The following is a 21895-nucleotide window of genomic DNA, read 5'->3' as shown; positions in this document are numbered from 1 at the left end:
CAAGTTTTGTCCTCCCAAAACTATATCACAAAGAACATTTCAGGGAAAAATATATATGTGTGTATGTATATTTATGTCTGTATATAAACATATCAATGAATAAAAGGAAACAAAATTTTGCACATTATAAAATTATATTGGCTTTCTGTGCATAAATGAGACTTATGTGAATTTGTGCTGTATAAGCTGACTTTTTATGGTCTGATCAATGCCAGGCAAACTAGGAAATTAGAACCGATGTAGTATGAAACAGACATTTTGTATTCATTAATTTGACAATATTACTTGAGCACCTTCTCTGTTTCAGGACTGATTGTAATGAAGGCACACAGCAGAGAGTAAAATAGACAAAAGTCCCTGGACTTGTTTAACATTCATTCTAGTGGGGAGAGCAGGTGATAATATTAACAATAATCACCATAATGATAACAAATCCATTAAAATATATCAGATGGCAATAAATGGTATGGAAAAAGCATAAAAGAGTAAAAAGGAGTGAGGCCATGCCAGGATGAAAGAAGGATGATATTTAGATAAGGCACACACACGGTAAGATGACATTTGAGTAGAAACAAGAGAAATTAGGTCGTGAGCTCTGCAGTTTGTGAAAGAAGGGCAGTGCAAGCAAACAGATCTGCAAAGGCAAATAACCCTGATGCCAGAGCATGTTCCGCAGCTTCAAGGAAGTGTAAGAAGCGTGACATGTGAGAGGTATGTGTAAAAGGGAGCTTGGAAGACAGACAAGGTCAACTCCATTGCCAAGTTCGGAGTAAAGTGAGCCAAACTTATAGGTAGAAGAACATATCCAGTTTGTCCTGAACTGTTTACACATGTTGTGTGGAATGATTATTAATAGTCCTCTTTCTACTATGAAGAGCATCTTAGTTTGGATGAAAAATTATATGCTCACCCTAATAACAGCTTTCTAAAATGATTTGAGCTTTTAAGGTGAGTGAAAATACAAAGCCATTGGAAGATATTTTTTTAAGATATGGCAAAATCTTAACTCCAACCCTAAGTTTCACTCTGGTTGGTGGACCAAGTGTGCACTGTAGTTGTACAAAAAGAGAAATAGAAAATAAATAATTAAAGCAGAGCATTGAAATACCTCAGGTTAGATTTTTGTGGTGACCTGGGCAAGGAAATTTTTGTTGGATGTGGAGAGAATAAGTAGGTCTTGATATAGTTTCAAATGAGAGCAGATACAGCTGCAGATGGATTAAATGTCAGATACTAGAAAGACAGAAGTCAAGGGAAACAGCAAAGGTTTTGGCCTCAGGACCTAAGTGGATGGACTTGCTATTTAATCAAATGGAGCAGGATTAGCATAGGTCCAGATTTTCTGGATAAGGCAAGTCAGGAAACTGTTTTAGGTATGTCACATTTTATATATTCATAAGATATCCAAGTAAAATTAGATGTACGAGTCTAGTGTTCAGGAAGTGAGCAGGTAGGAGATTTCATGTTAAGTGGCATAAAACTAGTTGCAATCCCACATGGGATATTAAGACAGAAATGGATGAGAGTTTTAAGGATGGAACTTCAAGCCAAGAAGTTAGGAAGGCAAGAAGAAATTAGCAAAAGAAACTGAAAATAAGCAACCAATGAGGCATGAAGAAAATCAAAGCCATAGCTTGCTATGTGGGATTGCTTAATGGCTCCTGATGGGGTTGGTCCTGGAATAACCATGGATCCTTGTGGTAGTAAAAGAGTGGTTGGAGGAAGTAGAAGTAGAGAATCCCCACAACAGTGTTTGTCATTACTGACTCTTAGTCTTAGGGATGGAGCCACCCTTGACTCACAGTGGTAAAGAATGTGCAAAACTATGTGATTCACTCATTCAGGAATTCAGTGAGATAAATCATCTACTCTAGGTTACTTTCCAATTGTATTCTACAGAAGCTTAGGAAAATATGAAAGATTCTCTCTGGATGTGGTGGCACACGCTTGTAATCTCAGCATTTGGGAGACAGGAAGATCATGGTTCGTGGACAGCTTCAGCTACTAATTAGTGAGGCCCTTTGCAACTCAGTGAGACCCTGTTTCAAAATAAAGAATAAAAAATAGGGGGTTGTAGCTTGGAGGTAGAATGCTTCTGAGTTCCATTCCAGTACTGCAAAAAAAAAAAAAAGGAAAGAAAGAAAGAAAGATTCTCAAAACCAGAATTCTGGGTCCCCTCAACCCAAATAGCTCTGTTTATCCTTGTTAAATAACACACTGAGATACTTGAGGAATTTTAAAATATTTTCTATAGAAAATAAATAAGATAAAAATAAAAAACTATGGAAATAATTGATCTGTTCCAAATCACAGTTAATTAATATAAGCTTGCATGAGATTATATTGCCAAAAACTGGTAAAGTGTAGATTTAATCACAAAAGCAACTATTTTGAAAGCTATCATTTCCTTTATATTCTATTTTACATTGGTTACATTTCTTTTACATTAATACATTAGTGCATTTGGCAAAAAGTTTTATGTAGTGGCCACATTTGCAGTTTCTGGGTATAAGCTATTTTCTAAGTTAACTTTTCAAAGAATTTAGTTTCTTAGGAGACTAAAAATATAATTGTACTTTTTTTTCTAAGAAATGTCATAGACTTTGGAAGTTTTATGTTAGCAAGAGAAAATCAAAACCAAGAGTTGCTGTAAAACTTCATATTGGCCTCTAGAGAAACGTGAGTCCTAGAGGGACATAGTGACTTATGGGACAACTAATATTAAAAAAAAATCAAAATGACAAGAATTTACCTCAGATCTAGGTTAGGAACACCACTCCTGAGAATAAGACCTTAGAGTAATGAAAACATAACAAAAGATTGCTAGACCAGACAAAGAGACACTAGGATTCTTCTTTTTAAAATGTAAATAGTGATAGAATTCTCTTTAAAGTAACCACCTTCAATATCAGAGTGAAGTCTTGGAAGAGAGATGGTTGTTTAACAAGTCACTGGGGGAATCATTTAGAATTGAAGCACTAACATCACAGCAACTAGACAGTGTGTGTTTATATAATCACCTTGTCAGATGTAAGCATATTTTCCCCAGTAGACACAGTGGGAAATATAACTCACCCTTGGTCAATTCTAATAGAAAAAGTAACTAAATAGTTTATAGATTAAGCATTTTGAAAAGAAAAAAAAAAGAAAGAAAACGTCTCTTCTTATTCTGAGTCTTACAAAATAATGCCAATATCCTGAAGACAGAATTGGATAGAAAATGAAATAAAAGTGTAACAAAAGATCAGTGGGGAATTAGTGATAAAATCAGCAGGAAATCTATAGTGCTCCAAACAATAGTTCAACCAGCTGACTACTGATAAACAGGCAGGGAAAAGCCAAGCAGAGCAATAAAACACAGCAGGGAAAATGGGAGGCACCAGCAGGAAACCATGAAAGCTTCCAGGGAGTCCACTGAAAAGTTAATTGAAGCAACAAGCTGAGCACCCTGCAAGTCAGAGAGCAGCCTCATGGAGACAGATGGAGAACAGGAGCAAGAAGGAAGTGGTGGACCAAGAACAACAACAACAAGTGGACCGCAAAGTGAATGGAGGAATATCAATCTGTGCCAAGTCCCGGGTAATCCTTGGCCATCCAGAAAGGCTGCAAATGTAACCCTACCAGTTAGTAAATGACTAGAGAAAACAACCTCATTCCAGGGTACTGTAAAATGTGCATTTGAATTATATGCAAAAATATTTATGTTCTTTTCTGTTATATATTTTTTGAATGACCTATTAAATTCCTTTCTCATTGAAACAGAAGAGGAACCCAAACTCCAACAAATTACTTTGTGCTGGCAGAAGTCAAATAATTGATAATGACAGTGTACTAGTATTGGGAAGAGGTTTTAAAATGGATTAATATACCAGTATTGGGAAAGATTTCCAATTTTAAAAATATATCGGTTGTACTAGAAAAACCAGGATTGATAGGGAGAAGGGACTTGTGATTTTCATTTCTAAAGAGAAGGAAAGAAAGCCGGAGCCAGGGATGGGAGGAAATCCCAGATCCCGGAGAAACAATTTAACATCTTGGGAGGGGAACAAAAGGTGCTCAGAAACGGGGCAGCCCCACCCTTCCAGGGCATATCCAGCTGGAGACAGCAGAAAGCAGCTAGAGATAGGGCAGCATATCTACAGATCAAAGGACCTGCCGCAGAATTGGTCTGGATAAAAACATTCAGTAAACTGAAGTTCTTTGGTATTTTCATTTGAATTACTCCCTTGTGCCCCTCTCTCGGCCACAGGGCTGTGACTATCTCCTGTATTTCTATCTTTTTAATAAACTTCTTTAAATCTTCAGCAGTGGTCCAAGCTATGCATATTTATTTTTAGCTTAGGACAAGAATCCACGGTTCTTTTCTCTTTGTGGTCATTTTAGGTTTTGTTATGGGTGGGGGAAAGTGTGTTCGGGACCCTAGCAGGGGTCCCCGGGGAACAGTTTCCCCAAACCATATTCTCCCAATCCATAACAGACAGAATGACCCATACCATTAATAATAAATTATGAATACTGAAATTTGTACTTTGGGTTTAGAAGATAAGATTATATCAGAGGAGGAAAAAAAAGATGAGCTTTTACTTCTCACAGGGTTTTAGAAATAGATAGACTTACATACAGGTGGCTTTTGTTGCACCGGTTACATAAAAGACATATTTGCTAGTACAGATGGAAGGAAAGGCTTCCCTTTCCTCCCAGAAGCTTCTCTGAAAAGAAAAATAATGGATAGATTAAATAGAAAAAAGGTCAAATAAATGTATTTACTCATAGTTTTTAGGCAACACAACAGCCATCCAAATGAAGAGCCAAAGACCCAGAGTAAACTGTCAATTAGAGTTGCATATGTTCAATGAACTGTGTAGAAATATGACCGGACACAAAGGGTATGATCTCCTAATAACTGCCTAAATGGGGAACCCCAAATAGACTGAGTAGGAAACCCCAACAAGGACTATGGATTCCGTTTCTTTTTTGGCCTCTGGATAGTAGCATTTCTTTCTTCCCAGGTATGAGGCAGGACTCCTCTTGAAGGAGTCTGTTACATTTTCATGGCCTGTTGTTAAGAAAGAAAGAAAGAAAAAGAGAGAGAGAGAGAGAGAGAGAGAGAGAGAGAGAGAGAGAGAGAGAGAGAGAGAAACTAAGGAGAATGTTAAAGTTTATGTTTTATATCTGGTCACAGGAAAAGGGGGTTTTTATTTCTATGACCCACTTTGGGGAAGAAGAATCCTAGTTTCTGGGGCTTGCCTTGGGGAGGAGTAAAAGATGGAAGTAAGATAGAAATTTTAGGATATTGACTGAGAAAATTATTCTGAGTCCTAAAAGAAATGCTCATGAACTTTTAGGGCACGGGAAATGTCCATGACCCCATGGAACCTAGAACCAGCAACTCCTCACATTCTCCTCCCTCCCCCAATCCATTGGACCTTGGCCCTTGACTGCAAAATAAAACATGATATGGGGGCAAGGCACAAGTACTGCAAAACTGCCTTACTCTGTGCCGGCTCCATATCTAGTTCAATGTCCCTCTACATTGATTAGCACCACACAGTCTCCTGTGAATTGAATGTATCCCTGCTTTCAGAAACATGTCTCTGCCTGTGTTGCTGGTTTCTACATGCTAGAGTTATTTGCCTTTAGGTACATCAAGGACCCCGTTTGTCTTGAGTGGAAGTCCCCTCCTCTGAAACGCCTCAGACATCTCGTGATAGGAGGGCAGGAAAAGGTCAAAGAGAAACTTTGCTTCTAAGGCCTTCATTACGGAGTGTTGTTTTCTAAGCCCCTAAACTTAAGTCAACACAGAAGAGTTTGATCATGGATATTGGGTATGTTGAAAACACAAGTGACATGAAAAAGCAATGCCAGATCAGATCTTAGGAAAAAAAAGATCCTTAAAAATACCTTTTTAAAGCTGGGCATGGTGGTGCACACCTGTAATCCCAGTATTTGGGAGGCTGAGACAGGAGGATCACAGGTTTGCAGCATGCCTCAGCTACGTAGTGAGGTTTCTGCAACTTAGGGAGACCCTGTTTAAAATTTAAAAAATAAAAACAGAGCTTGAGGTGTAGCTCAGAGGTACAATGTCCTTGGGTTAAATCCCATATACCACACACACACACACACACAAAAAAAAAAAACTTTTTAAAAGTGATGTGTGCATGTATGCCTGTACCATCTTGTATCCTATTAAGATATATGACTACAATGCACCATTAAATTTTTTTTAAAAAAGATCTTCTTAAGCTGGGCATGGTAGCACATACTTGTAATCCTAGAACTAGGCAGCTGAGACAAGGAGGATCACAGGTTCATGACCAGCTTCAGCAATGCACCAAGACTCTCAGTAACCTAGAGTGAGACTCTGTATCAAAATAAAAATAAAACAGGGCTAGGAGTGTGGCGTAGAGATAGAACATCTCTGGTTCAATCCTGAGTACCACAAAAAAGAAAGAAAGAAAAGAAAAGAAAAGAAAGGAAAAGAAAAGAAAGGAAAAGAAAAGAAAAGAAGAGAAAAAAAGGAAGGAAGGAAGGATGGAAAAAAGAAAGAAAGAAAGAAGGAAAGAAAGAAAGAAGGAAAGAAAGAAGGAAAGAAAGGAGAAAACACTTTTAAATTTACTTAATAAAATTTTCCCCATTAGATAGAGAAGTTATATACTTTAATAACAGAGACAGGCAGAAAGGAGTATGTGGGCAAGCCCAGATCATATATCAAATTCACCTCTGAATGACTGAATTTCAAAGAGCAATAAAACACATAGTATATAAAAGCATATGGACCATGTGTTCCCCTCTCAATGTGAAAATGATTTCCTTTCTAGAGTTCTTTAAGTTTCACTTTTCTGGTCAGCCAAAAGGGAACAAGTCTTATAGTCAGTGCTATTTGTATAAAAGTAATTAAAGAATTGTGCATAATTTTAGTTCTTTGATAAAGAAGTAAGAGTACATAGATTCTAATCATTCATTATAAAAGACATCCCCACCTTTGCATTTTTAACTTATCAAAAATTTAACAAGTTTCTTCAAAACATAGTGTACATATTTGGAGATAAAAGAATTAAGTAAGAGACAAAGTTAATTAGGCAAAGTTAATTAGAAACAATGAATGGCATTTTGAGCTACGGAAGAAAATTAAGTATTTTAAAAGAAGAATAAGGTGGAATCAGCAATTAGATGTGAAAACTTATCTCAATACTAAAATAATATCCATTTTATTCATGTGAATTATTTAGTAAAATGCTACAAAAATTTCAAATACAAATTAATATGATGTTAATTTCATAGCAACCTAATAAGCACATAATTATTTATTTTTAATACCTGAACAGTGTTATTACTGTTATTATTTTAAGATATAAAACCTATAAATATAAAATATTAATAGTAGATGAACAGTCATTCTTTTCCTCTAAGAGCAAACTAAATCCCCAAAGGATTTAAGTTTTTGAACAGTTTTTTCATATAAGAAGAAATACATTTTATGTAATTTATGTGGAATTTGATTTTAAGTTACATTTATATTAATCTTATTTGCATGGAAGTTTTAAAACCCACAGAAATTCAATTGTAAAACAGTATGATCAATTTTTTTTAAAGAATGACCATGATTTATCTTATGAGGTGTTTACTAAACTTGATTCTAACATCATTTTCTGCTCTGGTCATTATGCTTTTTTATTTAATTACTTTTCTTTTATTTCTGCAGTACTGGGGATGAAACACAGGGGCATTCTACCACAGAGCTACACCCCCAGCCCTATTTATTATTCTTTATTTTGAAACAGTGTCTCACTGAGTTGCAAAGGGCCTCACTAAATAGCTGAGGCTGCCCTCGAACAGTGATCCTCCTGTCTCAGCCTCCCAAATGCTGGGATTACAAGCACGGGCCAGCATGCCTGGCTTTCATTATGCTTTTTTAGACTATCATTTTAAACATGTATTATTATCAAGAACCATGCTTATACATATATATGTTATATATATAATTGTATTTACATATAATATATATTTATATAATTATATATAATTGTACTTATCTCTCAATATAGGTATTATGATCTCTATTTTATAAATGAGAAAGTAGATATTAAAGAACAGACATGCGACTATGCCAGTAATATATAAGACAAGGTCAAAACAATTAGACAATTTTACCAATAGGCGAGATACTATAAGAAATTACGACCTTCATAGTGAGAAAGAAGCAGTTCTTTAGAAACTATACTAAAATTAAGTTGCCCTATTAGAAAGCATCCTTTAAATGTACTTCTCAAAAAAATCCTACAGAAAAAATCTCCTGCATTCATTATATGCAAATGGTTTGGTATTTGAAGAAAGCTTAGATATATTTTATATTTTCAAATTTATTCTCATAGTCATTTATTCATATTGGGAAACAATAAATTAACCTGATAACTTAGAAATAAAGAAGGGGGAAGAAGAACATGTCTGTAATAACTGTCAGCCGTATGAGCTATAATGGAAGAGACCTAGACCTAGTGTCAGAAGATCTGCATGAAATTAGCTCTTCATATATGAATTTTGAGAAATCCAAATTATCTTTTTAAACTTTAATTTTCTTCTCTACAAAACAGAATAATAACATGGAACTATCTTTTTTATGAGTTTCAAGTGAAATTCTATTGACTAAAGAAATTTGCAACACTGTAAGTTGCTATTTTCACAGAAAGCTAAAAATTTGTCAATCTCCCTGTTTTTCTCTATACTTATTTGTACATTTAATTTGATTTTTAATTTTCACTTGAAATATTTAGAATAATATTACAAAACATTTATTTTACTGTATGCCAGTAACATTGAAAAAAACAAAACTACTGGTGAACAAAAATAGCTCTTATTTTGATTTCTATTTATAACTTAAGAAATTGAGCAGTGAACAGCATTTTAGAAAAATACAAAGCTTTTAAGCCTCTTGTTGAATGAATGCTGCTGGAAGGAAGCGGGTTTTGAATATGCACAAAGGGGGAGTCACAGTGCTCTGTGCACTCTACTCTCTTTAGAGTAATGGCTATAGACATAAAAGCAACAGGAAAATTTAGAATGAACATTTTAAAACTCCTCAAATATATATTTATGCCATATATAAAAAGTTAAATGAGTATAGAGTAGAGTGATAAAGTAGACATTTCTACCTGGGTTTGGAGCAAACACATAGAAGCACATTTTAGAACTCAAATATATTGCATCATGTTTTCTAGGTAATGTTTCCAACATCTATGGATCAAGATTACTTTCTAAATAACGAAGGTGAATGAACAATAAACCTTTGCAACTAAATATCTCATACTTAAAATTATGAATTATTCTGAATTAAGGACTTCAGAAATCCTTACTAAAAAGAAGTATATTTTTAAATATTGTAGTAGCAAATATATTGAAACCAAATATTTTAAATAAAATTCATAGACTGCAGGAGCTACACCAAATATATGTTTATGCTGAGAATATATAATAAATGTTTAAATGTATTCTGAAAACAATAAATATGTATTTAAAATATTTGATTAGACACTCTCATGAAATGAAAGAATTCAGTAGGATAGTAGAAATGCCATTTTACTTTGACTAATCAAAATTAAGGTTGTACAAATTTTAAAAAATCAATCATTTTTCTGCCTTTTCAGTATTGAAATAATTGCATGCAGTTTTATATCCAAATGAAGTTTAGTCTTTATTTGTTTAGCAATGAAATGGCATTAACTGTTAATAAACAACCAATTGAAAAATGAAGACCCAGTTCTGAACTCTGGCTACATTTAAGGAGTTGTTTTGCTTGGGTATATATAAATCATTATAGCCGGGAGTCGTGGTGCACGCTTGTAATCCAGCGCTTGGGAGCCAGAGCCAGGAGGATCGCGCAGGTTGGAAGCCAGCCGCACTGGTTCAAGAGACCCTGTTTCCAAATAAAAATATAAAAAATAGGTGTCTGGGAGTGTATCCCTGGGGTAGAAGGGTTTCCAAGAACCCCAGTACCACCGATGAATAAATAATAATAAATAAATTAATTAAAATATAGATTCCGTGTTTGAGGATTAAAGAGTACACATGAAAGGGAGACCGCTATTAGATGTCATAGAAGGTAAGGGATTTATGAGAAGGAAGCAAGAAAAAATGTTTTTCCAGAGCCAGGAAACATGGGTGGGGAAGTATAGTGTGCTTCCACAGATGGTAGTGTGGTAAGTATAGGTTACAGGGAGAAGAGGATTTCAGTAGTTAGAACTGAATGCCTTCTAGGACAGTGGTAAAAATCTAGGTATTTAAGTCTAGCACTAGTAGGATAAGAAATTTGAGAATGCTTTGCTGTATCCATAGGGATGATGGTAGACACTTCCAGACTGGTGGGGAGTGGTGGGATTACATGGTGCCATGAGGCTATGTCATTCTGTCCAATCCTCTACAACTCTTCCTGCATGAAAATGGATGTGAACAGAGGTTTAAACAGCAGAAAGATGAGTATCGCTCATGTGAGGCTTAGCAGAGAATAGGATGGTCAGAATCAGAAAAAATATCCTAGAAACTCATCTCAAGAGTCAAGAGCTCAGGGCAAAACAAATATACAGGGATCTTTGTTGAAAAGCAGAAAAACAGTATTGCATGAAAAAGCAATGTCACATCTTTTTCTTTCTTGTGTTTCTCTTTTTGATATAATGATCATCTACATATGTATAATATATATTACATATATAAAATGTATTTTTAAATATGAATTCAACATCCACCACCTTGGGCATGGGTAAACTAGCAGAGAGGGTGCTGCTCCGCACCTTGGTGAGTCAGGTCCCACTGCTGCCTTTCTTCCCCTCCTACCAGCCTCTGAACTTGATCTGTGTGCCCTGGCTGAGGCAAAGAAGTGATGCCATCCCCTGTCCCACTCTCCCAGTGTATTACTCAGGCTCCCACTTAGTCGGGGGCAACGGGGCTTACAGAGCAGAAGTGGGGAGAAGACACTTGGGAGTCTCTGAAGGTCTCACGAGATGAACCAAGCAGCTGAGAACCTTTACCAAGGAGGCAGGAAAGCAACAGGAGGTGGACCACACAAGCTGAGGCTCCAAGCCCACAGCCAATGCGATGACATATTTTTAGACTTCACTGACAAACACACATTCAGTAATGACATTATTATCATTATTAAAATCATTTAATCATTTGCAGTGAAATGGATGGAACTGGAGAACATTATGCTAAGTGAGATTAGTCAGTCACAAAAAATAAGAGATCAGATGCCCTCCCTAATATGCGAAAGCTAAGAAGAAAATGGGTCGTAGAAGGAACTCTAGACAAAGGCAATCGCAAGAGTCATGGGAATTTTTCCACAATTTAAAATATTATATTTACTTACCCTATCTGTCCATCTACCCCAAAATTTTTGAATGTTTTAATATTACATTTCTAATCTGGTCAGAATAATAAATATAATAGATAATTTTATTAGATATATAGAGAATATTGATCTAAGGTACATAGATATGTGTGTGTTTAAGAAACATATATATTATGTGTTCACTTTTTATTTTTTACTTTTATGTAGAACATAATGAAAATGGCATACATTCAGACTATACTTGGTACTCTCCCACTTTCCCTTCCCCCCTCCCAACAATGAGTGTCCAGGTTAACCATGTTATATTTATATTTTTACACAAATCAGGTTGTAGCTCCTTCATTATTCAACCTCAGCCTTCTTCCTCTCCTATCCTTTCATTCTAGCCTTGCTGAGGTTTCCCTTCCATTGTCTGGAGTCCCTCTGGTACCCCTAATACTCCCTAGTTTGAGCATATTAGAGAAAACATAAGTCCCTTCTCTTTCTGTGCTTGGCTGATCTCGCAGTGGAATTCTACTCAGCTATAAAGAAGAACAAAGGTCATGTCATTCCCAAGAAGATGGAAAGATCTGGAGAACATTATGTGTTCATAACATCAATGTGCATATATTTTATCAGTTATGTGATGTGTGCATGTATAATAATAATGTATTTATGTGCATATATATTAATATGTATAAATGCTATATGATGTATTCATACATATTATATGTTGTTTATTATTAAAACCAAAACCAAAGCATGAAGAAATGTTATTCTATTATATCACTATGATCAAATCCCAGGTTAATTATTGAAAAAGGGACTCAAATAAAATCAAAGCTGTTCTATTGTAAGTGTTCTCCCTTTTAAACAGCAGGATCTCTTCTATACTGTATGTACCATATAATTACTTTACTTGAATGCAATACTTTAATGAAGACCAGTTTAATTAAATTAAATTTCTCCCTTGTGGTAACTCAATCAAAATGCATCATACCCTCATTATAATGTTATCTGTAGGAGTCCAACATTGTAAGTGCTATAAGGAGGGTTTATTTTAATGAGGGCAGTAATAATAAACTCCACTTTATCAAGTTACACAATACGATATCATAACTGAAAATTTTATATTAAGTTCACAGCATATGCATTTTAGTTCCTCATTATTACAGTCTATTTGTGTTGTTTTATTAGAAGTAATGCCATCCAAATAATTATCTTTTGTTTGACTAATATTTATGACAAGCCTCTACTTAAACTTGTATAATTAAATTTGCATAAATAATTAAAACATTTCTTTCTAATTCAGTAGTTATTATCATCATAGACTTGATTTAAAGATGATTCATTTTGACTTCATTGAGTCCTGATTAAGCAGGATGTATTGCAACTTGAGCGAATTTCACATACACTTTAATCGGTCATAATGAGTTCAAGACAATGTTCAACAAACTCACTGAAATAGGGAAATTTAAAAGTAAGACAAATTTAAGCTGATTATATATGTATAGTGTGTGTGTGTGTGTGTGTGTGTGTGTGTGTGCTTGTATGTGTGTGTGTGTGTGTGTGTGTGTGTGTGTGTGTGTTGCTGGGGATGGAACCCAAGGGCTTTCTACCTCCAGACTACACTCTCAGACCTATTTTACATTTTATTTGGAAACAGGTTTTCACTAAGTTGCTGAGAGCTTCACTGAGTAGCTGAGGCTGGCTTTGAACATGCTTCATCCTCTTGTCTAAGCCTCTTAAGTACTAGGATTACAACCATGTGACTCCACACCCAGATTTATATATTTAATTTAATTTAATTTTTTGTGGTGCTGGACATTGAACCCAAGCCTGACACATGCTAAGCAATACTCTACCACAGAGCTCCACACCTAGACCCAATATAAAATCATAACTAATAGTACTTTGAGTAAAAGTAATCATTTATATTTTGAAAAAATTTAAAACTACCTATACAAGTAAATTATATGTGTTTATGTCTTTTTAGGCATATATATATAGAAACATAAGTAAACAAGTCTCAAAGGAATATACTTATCAGGTAAATAATGCTTGAAAAACATAACAAGAGTAATTAGTTTCTATTTTACGAAACCAAAATCAAACTATAAAATTATAATCATGTTCCCAGTCTTTCATCACATGCTGATTTACAACCTGAGAGACAGTATAGTGCAACAGAAAATTCTACAATATTTCCATTTGCGAATTTTATTACAAAGAGAGTTCTGGTTGATTCCTGGTATAAAACTTCTTCCTCGCTCTCTTCAATTTAGTTGTCAACGTTGCTCTCTCAACCACACTGCCTAAAGATCCCTGAAATCCAAACCCCTTTTCCCTTCTATCTCCAGTGCCAGTCTCACAATTCTGGCAGGTCTTTGTGCCTTCAGATTTAACCCCTTTCAAATCGCATTATATATTGCTTCAGGATAACTTCTAGAACCCAGAAATGCCACACTATTTCATGCTATCATTAGATGAAGTAGGTGCCCTACATTGCTCTCTGCCATTTAGAGGGCCTGTTTTTTTTTTGTTTTTTTTTTTTTGTTTGTTTGTTTGTTTTTTTCAAACCATAACCCTCCTTGTAGAGCAAGAAACGCACAGTGCATCATGATGAGGCTATCTGGAACCTTACCACACACCTATGCCATCACCCTAACCCCACAACACAACATAGGTAGCATCTAAGGTTTCTATAAGTCCCTTTCTGAATTCCTTCTTTAGGGAAGATGCCCAAAGGCATCTGCTTGGGGAATAGGAAGATGGATCTTGGACATAAGGTCTGGACTAGACTGTTGGGATTGGAACAAGGAGAAGCTAGGTCATAAATCTAGTTCTTCCTTTGCAGCCACAGTGCAGTGTGGCTCTCTGAAGAATGCGAGATTTATAAACTTGATCTCGATCTTCTAGGTTATTATAAAAGCATGTCCCATTAAGTAGAAAAACATGGAAACATCCTGTTTAACTGTTATAGGTTACAAATAGTTATATCTACAATAATGTGAGCCTTTCTTTGTACTCTTACTGAGGACTCTGTCAATGGTGGGGAGAGCCTGCCTAAGTGCCTTCTCAATCGCCCTGGCACCCCCGTTTTTGTCGCTCCCCCATCCCACTCCAGCAACCTCCTCAGAAGGCATTTCCTGACCTCATGCTTGGGAAGAGCTCTTACTTCCTATGTTGTGTTTCCACTGTACTTGGTTTAATTTTACAAAGTGTTGTCATTATTTAGAAGAGAGCTAGGTTCTGGTCCAGAAGTTTGATTTATTACTTGTGAAAATATGGCCAAATTTTGTAACATTTATAAAATTTATTGTTTCTTCTATAAAAGAATGTAGTTTAATTAGCTAATAGTCTCAAGCAATTGCTATCAATTAGACCCTATTCTGCATATTTCCACTATTCACTTATCTTAATTGATTATCTTGTGGCTTGGTCATTATCAAGACATTTTCATGAAAAAAACAGGGCCAGCAAGAAGAAATTTGTCTAAGCTGGGGGTGTTGGCACACACTTGTAATCTTAGTACTTGGGAGGCTGAGATAGGAGGATCACAGGTTCTTTGAGGCAAAGCTCAGCAAGCTAGCGAGATCTTATTTCAAAATAAAAAATAAAATAAGGCTGGAGTGCAGGTTGGAAGTAGAATGTTCCTGGGTTTAACCCAAAGTACGAAAAATATTATTTCTTTTAATTAATTTAAGTACAGTGTTTACTAATTTTTGTATCTTTATGTTCTTTTTTTCTCTTTTTATTGGTGCATTGTGGTCAGACATCTTAATGGAGTACAAGATGGTAGAGGCTTACATGCACACATCACTCATTTAGCGCTTCCCCAGTTCCCTCCCCATCCCCTACCCCTTCCTCCTTCTCATTCTTAGCTTAGTGATTGACTTTGATATGTTTCTGAATATACATCATGTACATTAGAAAATTTCCTTCTTCCCTTGGACCATCACCCCCAGTTAGTCCTCCTTATTTCTCATCTATTGTCTCTCCTTTTTATCTAAAATTTCTTTTAGAAATACTTCAGAGGAAAATTTCATGGCTGTTATGTCATTATATAGGTAAAAATGCTTCATTCAGATTTAGATTTTTATTTCAGAATAGCAGTATTCTTTCCTTCAATTATAAAATTCTAAAAGTAAGTCCTTTAACATTATAAAGACATTAACATTAACAATATTAACCGTCATTTTGAACATGTCTAATAAAAATTGCAATTATTTGACTTACTTGAATAGAAAATGTTCTACAATTAATTTTGCTAGCTCAGCATTTTGGCACTACTCAGGATGTAAGAGAACCACAAAGGCATATTTGAGAGTATGGTAAGTCAAAAAGGGCTTAAACTTGGAAAAATAAACGCAAAACAAAACAAACTGGGCATGGTGGCACATGCTTGTAATCCCAGCATTTGGGAGGCTCAGACCAGAAGATCGTGGTTCGTGGACAGCCTCAGCTACTTAGTGAGGCCCTCCAGAACTTAATGAGGTCCTGTTTCAAAATAGAGAATATAAAACAGGGCAGGAGGTGTAGTTTGGAGGGCAAATGCCTCTGAGTTCGATTCCCAGACCCACAAAAAAAAAAAAAAGAAAAAGAAAAAGAAAAAGAAAAAAAAGAGAAAAACAAAAATAAAAGCCTATATAAGAATGTAAATATGATAGGCTACTCTTACAGTGTCTTGTTTAGTTTGTTTGTTTGTTTGTTTGTTTGTTTGTTTGTTTTGGTGGTACTGGGGTTCCTGGAAGCCCTTCTACCTCTGGACTACACTCCCAGAACTATTTTGTATTTTTTTAATTTGGAAACAGAGTCTCTTAAGCGAGCGAGCGAGGCTGGCTCCTAACCAGCGCAATCCTCCTGTCTCCGCCTCCCAGGGGCGGGGATTACAAGTGTGTGCCACCACGCCCGGCTGGCTGTCTTGTTTATTTTTTAAAATGAAGTTTTTCCATCAAAATCAATATAGTTATAAGTCAACTAGTAATTTCTTGCATACATATAAAAATAATGTACACACAATTTTACTCCCACACTAAAAATGTACATACTACATATAATATAATGAATAGTTTACCCATCAAATGCAGTATTAAAGGTCTCTCAAAATAGAATTTTGAATGAGTAAATAGAGAAATAACAGTTATATCAAGAGACATCCTTCTTAGAAGGAAATGAGAGGACTTTCCTGTATGTCAGTACATTCACATGTGTGCATGAACACATGAACCTGTGTGTTTAATTCTAGAAAAGGGTATAATATTCAAATTTAGCTTCACATTTTTTAGATAAAAATAGAACATAGAGAAACATTTTATAAACAGAATTAACCTATCTGAAACAAGCACTCAAAAATCACAGATAAGTGTACTAACATTTGTAGAAAGCTCAGGGCAGTCATTAGATAATCAGCTAATCCCCAAATTCAAGTAAGTTATTCACCATAATCTTAGGGCTGAAATGATTCTAGATGACATTTTGATTACCTGATGTTGAGATTACTATTGCCTACATGTATGGAAAAAGAACACCCAAATCTAAATAGATTATATCACGTAAAGAAGCCTTCCTTTCCTTGTTTGTAAAAAGACAATTGTTTATCTAATAAAATGAGGCAAAATAAATCAAGATATTTGGTATATAACTGATGTTAATTAAGCAAATGAATATTTTCACTGAAGTTTTCATGTGAATACAGGGGAGAAGATTCATTTATCAATAATGCAGAAACTGAGTCAAATTCCCATAAGAAATGTTGACATTCCTTTTACCTTTTCTCTCCCTGGCTTGTTCCATCATTGTTCTCCTCTCTCACACAAACTTTAAAAGCCATTTCATTACCTATTTGCTATCTGTCTTTTATTAACATATACCTTCAGTAAAAATAAAAGTTTACCAAATACCACCCCAAATTATCAATTACTCTTCAAGCTGTGCTTAAGGAATCACCTACAGGAAACTCGTACTTCCCTGGGGAGATGCAGGAGAGGTTCTCCATCTAAGAACTTAAGAATACCCTATATTATAATGGACGTAAATTCTGTCCTTACTCAAATATTAGACAAGTCAGTGTTTACCAATTTGACATTCTGCCTGACATAAATATTTTCCACCCCACTACCACCAAAAATATATTCCTGTTTTTGATAATCAGACACATAATTTTTTTTTGTGTGTGTGGTACCAGGGATGGAACCCAGGGGCATTGTACCTCCAAGCCACGCCCCCAGCCCCATGTTTTAGTCTTTTTCTTTTTGAAACACGGTCTCACTGAGTTGGGATGGGCCTCGCTAAGTAGCTAAAACTCTTCTGGAACCTCAATAATCCTGTCTCTGCCTCCTGAATGCTGGGATTACAAGTGTGCACCACCCACCACACCAGGCCTCATGATCTTAACAGTAAAAGACAGTTTCTTCAAAAAGACTATATACATAGACATGTATATATGTAGACAAAAGTTAAGAGATACAGACAAAAAGAAGTAGTTAATTGCCATCTATTCTCTCAAGTTTCCTGGTACTTTTCTGCTCCTCTGTTATACACTCAGTCAAACCTCTGGTTTCCTGTTTGGTTTGGAGTCTTTATCTTTATTCCTGTATGTCTTTGCTTTCCTTTTCATAGCTTACTCATTCACTTGAAAATCACTTTTTCAGATTATTTTAACCACTGGCATTTCTCATACACAGGCATATGGTTTTTGTGCCCAAATACCAATGTCTTGGAACTGTCTTTCTTTTTTTTTCTTTTCTTTTCTTTTTTTTAATTTATTTTTAATCTTTTTTTTTTTTTTTTTTTTTTTTTTTTTTTTTTTTTTTGGTGGTACTGGGGTTTCGGAAACCCTTCTATCTCCGCGATACTCTCCCAGACCTATTTTTTATTTTATTTGGAAACAGGGTCTCACTAAGTTGCTGAGAGCCTCACTAAATAGCTGAGGCTGGATTCGAACTTGTGCAATCCTCCTGTCTCAACCTCGCAAGCTCAGGAATTACAAGTGTGTGCCACCATGCCCAGACAATGGGGTTTTTTTAAAGTACACAAAATTGACTAAAATGTGGCCTCTATTCCCAAAGAGGTTCATAAGGTTAGTCATACTCAGTAACTAACCTAAGCTGGTAAAGAAAAGGAAAGGAAGAAACTTAGGACAAAAATACAAATAAAACTGAAGCAAAGTACAAGTAATTCTTATTTTCCATGTGTATTAATGTTCCTTATGTCCTGAAGCAAATTTGTATTAAATAGTGCCCTGAGACATGGTTCTGGTCTTAAATCTTTATCAGACTAATAGAAAACATCTAAGTAGAGGGATTTTAAAAAAAGAAAATCAGAATCAGCATATTAGTGTCATTCAATTTCCATCTAAGTCAAACTATAGCCAGAAGAATATGGTTATCATAGACATGTGATAAATCGCATAGAAAATCAATAGGATTGATTGAATAGGCTTGCCCATTTCACATATATATATATATATATATATATATATATATATATATATATATATATATAAAAGCACAATCAGCAAGATATGCATGGAAACAGAAAGTATGTGGTAATCATATCTGAGATCAGAAAATTAAGAGGTCAATAAATTAAGAGATCAATACATTTTTAATGATAATAGAAACCTGAGCTTCTGTACTCAGGGATACTAACTTGTTATAGATAATTTAGATGATTTTGTAGTAAAAAGTAGTTATTTTATCCTAACTAATATGATATAACTGAATATCCCTATAATAAACATGGAGTTTGAACAGGTCACCTCTAGTCAGTTTCCCCATACTTCTTCAAAAGTCAGTGGAATAACTGATGTGTTTCATCTTAAGTAATTAGCCCTTAAAAATTACAAGTCATACCATCATCATATGTAATTAGCCCTTAAAATTTACAAGCCATGCCATGGTCTCAGAATTTTTCTTTCTCCCCAAAAAGGGAACATAGAAAACAGCTGATGAATATTTTTATATTCATCTTCCTCTAACATACACTGGATAAAAGAGGGACAAACTTACGCCATAGGAAAGAAAAAGTAGATGAGACTTCTGGATAGCTGGGTTTCCAACCAGAGAATCTTCACCAGTATTTATTTTCTCAGCTTCTCCCTACCCACAGGGGATTGTGATTATTAATGCATATCAAATACTGCCAAATGCAGAGCACCAAAGGAGATGGGCCAGACCCAAATTCCTGCTGTGTTTTAATCACAGCAATATGCAAATTTTCTAATTTACCCTGGGTAGCTACAGTCTGTAAACCTATAATATTTGATAATAGGAAGTTGTTGGGCATTCAAAAGCCAATGAACAGACAACACAGAATAAGCTTAGAACAATTTATTGAAGCCAGGTGTTGGGGGTGCATACTTGTAATCCCAGAACTTGGGAGGCTGAGTCAGGAGGATTGCAGGTTCACAGCCAGCCTCAGGAAATTAACAAGGCCCTTCACAACTGAGTAAGACCCCATTTCAATGTTTCAAAAGCAAAAAGAAGCCAGACGTTGTGGCACACGTTTGTAATCCCTGCGATTGGGAGGCAGAGACAGGAGGATCACGCAGGTTCGAAGCCAGCCGCCCGCGCTGGCTTAGGAGACCCTGTTTCCAAATAAAAATGTAAAAATAGGTCTGGGAGTGTAGCCTGGAGGTAGAAGGGCTTCCAGGAACCCCAGTACCACCAAAAAAGAAAAAGAAAAAAAAAAGAAAAAGAAAGAAAGGAAAGAAAAAAGAGATAGGTTGGGGCTGTAGCTCAGAGGTAGGATGCCCCTGGGTTCAATCCCCAGAACCTCAAAGCAATTTAGGGAGGCATCTAAGGATGTTATTGGTCAGATCTTACACTCCACAGAGTGGACCACTGGATCACAGAGGCTTTTTTTTTTTATTTCCTCAGAAACAGGTGATGAAGCTAAGTGTGGCAGAACATGCCTGTAATCCCAGTATTTGGCAGGTTGAGACAAGAAGATTTCAAGTTTCGAGGTCAGTCTCAGCAACTTAGCAAGATGCTATTTCCAAATAAAAACTAAAAGAGGGCTGGGGGTGCAGCTCAGAGGTAGAATGACCCTGGATTCAATCTTCAGTATTAAAGGGGAAAAATAAATGTAGAAGAAAGGAAAAATAAAAAAGGAAAAAACTGGTGATGCTTGATCCTCTTTGGAGGTGGTCAGGGACAAACCTTACAGCTGTATTATCAGAGAAACTCAATCCCTCTGCAGACCAACACCTTCCTCTTTGGGGTTTCAGCCTGTAGTGTTCTGTCTTGACTTCTTTTAGAGATAAATAGCATATGAATGCCTTGCAGTGATCTGAGAGAGATTCTTGGAGAAGATGGTATTTGATTTAAACGTACACAAATGTGCAGGGTTTTACAGGTCAGACAGTGAAGGAAGGGAATTACATAAGAAAGCTCAAGTGTTCAAGGCATTAGAAGCAGTTCAAAAGAATAAGGAAATCGGTTCAACCTAAGTTCTAGATGTCTTTGAAGGTGGGGCAAATGTGTTATGCTTCACTCGTAAAGTTTTGTAAGTGTTATTAGCTGATGAGACTAAGGAATTCAAGAGGATATTTTATTAAAATACAAAGATCTGATACAAAAAAATAATACTGGGAATGAAAAGCAAAGACTTTTGACCTATTTGACTCAAGCACTAGGATATCCAATAGGAGTAGGGGTGTATTAAAGTGTTAAGTCACATATGATTACTTTTAATTAATCTCTAGAAATAAAACCTCTACACATACAAAGTTCGTTGAAATTAACCCTAATCTAAGAAGCAAATCAACATTTAGACACGAAGGTCAATAAAGTCACATTATTTGAAGATTTAGGTATATCAAAGCTGAGATAACTGGTATAGCTAATACAAAGTAGCCATTAAGGTTGACTTTGTATTTCTTCTTGGAATAATTTTTACTTAAAATTATATTAGAAAGACGCTGAGCATGTAGCCCGTGCTTTTATTCCCAGAATTCGGGAGGCGGAGACCAGAGGATCATGGTTTGCAGACAGCTTCAGGCACTTAGCAAGGTCCTTCTGAACTCAGTGAGACCCTGTTTCAAGAAATAAAGACTAAAAAATAGGGCTAAGAATGTAGCTTAGAGGTACAATGCCCCCCGGATTCCATCCCTAGTACCGTAAAAAAGAATTACATTAAAATATCTACTGACTTTTTTCATAGAGGGACAAATCTATAATATAAAAATAAATATTTATTGAAGAAATAAAACCAAATGATAGTTTTGTTGATCTATTGTTAAAAAAACAGAAAATTAATCTAGACCATATTATTTTCTGAATAAAAAGGATGCATTAATAATAAGCAAGCTGCATATAGACTTATTAAAACAGTAACAAAAAGTGCAATCAGTCTTTGGTATCTGCAGGGGATTCATTCTAGGAACCCCTACATATGCCAAATTTCACTGACACAAAATCTCTTATATATAATTGCATATAACCTACACATATCTTCCCATACACTTTAGATTATCTCTAGATTACTTAATATACCAAATATAATATAAATATCATGTAAATATAGTTGTATTTGTGTAGTGTTCATTAGACAATGAGAAGAAAAATAAGCTTG

The sequence above is a fragment of the Muscardinus avellanarius genome, assembly GCF_963383645.1.
Source record: "Muscardinus avellanarius genome assembly, chromosome: 14".
Classification (NCBI taxonomy): Eukaryota; Metazoa; Chordata; class Mammalia; order Rodentia; family Gliridae; genus Muscardinus; species Muscardinus avellanarius.
Note: the sequence above shows the minus strand (reverse complement) of the source record.